Source organism: Petromyzon marinus (assembly GCF_048934315.1).
Source record: "Petromyzon marinus isolate PM22_M1 ecotype Great Lakes invasive population chromosome 85 unlocalized genomic scaffold, UKy_Petmar_22M1.pri1.0 chr85_unloc.1, whole genome shotgun sequence".
Lineage (NCBI taxonomy): Eukaryota > Metazoa > Chordata > Hyperoartia > Petromyzontiformes > Petromyzontidae > Petromyzon > Petromyzon marinus.
In genome coordinates this window covers 40,103-42,500 of record NW_027422646.1, presented here as the reverse complement: position 1 = coordinate 42,500, position 2,398 = coordinate 40,103, and positions in this window count along the sequence as shown.

Below are 2,398 nucleotides of genomic sequence, written 5' to 3'. Positions count from 1 at the left end.
CTAACTATAACTAGTAATATAACTACCACTAACTAGTACTATAACTGTCACTAACTACCACTAACTATCACTAAATAATACAATAACTACCACTAACTACCACTAACTAGTACTATAACTATCACTAACTACCACTAACTAGTAATATAACTATCACTAACTACCACTATCACTAAATAGTACTATAACTATCACTATCTAGTACTATAACTACCACTATCACTAACCACCACTAACTAGTAATATTACTATCACTAACTAGTACTATAACTATCACTAACTATCACTAACTACCACTAACTAGTACTAACTAGTAATATAACTACCACTAACTAATAATATAACTACAACTAACTAATACTATAACTACCACTAACTAGTACTATAATTATCACTAACTAGTACTATAACTACCACTAACTACAACTAACTAGTACTATAACTATCACTAACTACCACTAACTAGTACTATAACTATCACTAACTACCACTAACTAGTACTGACTAGTAATATAACTACCACTAACTAGTACTATAACTACCAGTATCACTAACCATCACTAACTAGTACTGTAACTATCACTAACTAGTACTATAACTATCACTAACTATCACTAACTACCACTAACTAGTAATATTACCATCACTAACTAGTAATATAACTATCACTAACTTGTGCTATAACTACCACTAACTAGTACTATAATTATCACTATCACTAACTAGTACTATAACTACCACTAACTATCACTAACTACCACTAACTAGTACTATAACTATCACTAACTAGTACTAACTAGTACTATAACTATCACTAACTACCACTAACTAGTACTATAACTATCATTAACTACCACTAACTAGTACTAACTAGTACTATAACTACCACCAACTATCACTAACTAGTACTACAACTATCACTAACTACCACTAACCATCACTAACTAGTACTAACTAGTACTATAACTATCACTAACTACCACTAACTAGTACTATAACTATCACTAACTACCACTAACTAGTACTATAACTATCACTAACTACCACTAACTAGTACTGACTAGTAATATAACTACCACTAACTAGTACTATAACTACCAGTATCACTAACCATCACTAACTAGTACTGTAACTATCACTAACTAGTACTATAACTATCACTAACTAGTACAAACTAGTACTATAACTATCACTAACTAGTACTATAACTATCACTAACCATCACTAACTACCACTAACTAGTACTATAACTATCACTATCACTAACTAGTACCATAACTATCACTAACCATCACTAACTATCACTAACTAGTACTATAACTATCACTATCACAACCATCACTATCACTAACTAATACTAACTAATAATATAACTACTATAACTAGTGGTGAGTGAGTGGGTGAGTGAGTGGGTGAGTGAGTGAGTGAATCAGTGGGTGAGTGAATCAGTGAGTGAGTGAGTGGGTGAGTGAGTGGGTGAGTGGTTGAGTGAGTGAGTGGGTGAGTGGGTGGGTTAGTGAATAAGTGGGTGAGTGAATCAGTGAGTGAGTGGGTGAGTGAGTGGGTGAGTGAGTGGGTGAGTGAATCAATGGGTGAGTGAACCAGTGAGTGAGTCACCTGGGGAGTGGGTGAGTGGGTGAGTAGGTGAGTGAGTGGGTGTGTGAATGGGTGAGTGGGTGAGTGGGTGGGTGAGTGGGTGAGTGGGTGAGTGAATAAGTGGGTGAGTGAACCAGTGAGTGAGTGAATGGGTGAGTGAGTGGGTTAGTGAATAAGTGGGTGAGTGAATCAGTGAGTGAGTGAGTGGGTGAGTGAGTGGGTGAGTGAATCAGTGAGTGAGTGAGTGAGTGGGTGAGTGAGTGGGTGAGTGAATCAGTGAGTGAGTCACCTGGGGAGTGAGTGAATCAGTGACGGAGTCTCTGAGTGATTTTGGGATTCTGCTTCTCAACTCCTCCAGGGAGAGAGGGGAGCCATCTACAACAAAAACAACAACCACAACAACAACAACATCAACAACAACATCAACTAAAACCACAACAACAACAACGACTGACTGAGTGAATGAGTGAGTGATTGAGTGAGTGAATGAGTGACTGAGTGACAGTGACTGACTGAGTGACTGAGTGAGTGACTGAGTGAGTGGTGAGTGACTGAGTGAGTGACTGAGTGAGTGAGTGACAGAGTGAGTGAATGACTGACTGAGTGACAGTGAGTGACTGAGTGAATGAGTGAGTGAATGAGTGAGTGACTGAGTGAGTGACTGAGTGAGTGACTGAGTGACTAAGTGAGTGACTGAGTGAGTGAGTGACTGAGTGACTGAGTGAGTGACTGAGTGACTGACTGAGTGACTGAGTGAGTGACTGAGTGAGTGAGTGACAGAGTGAGTGAATGACTGACTGAG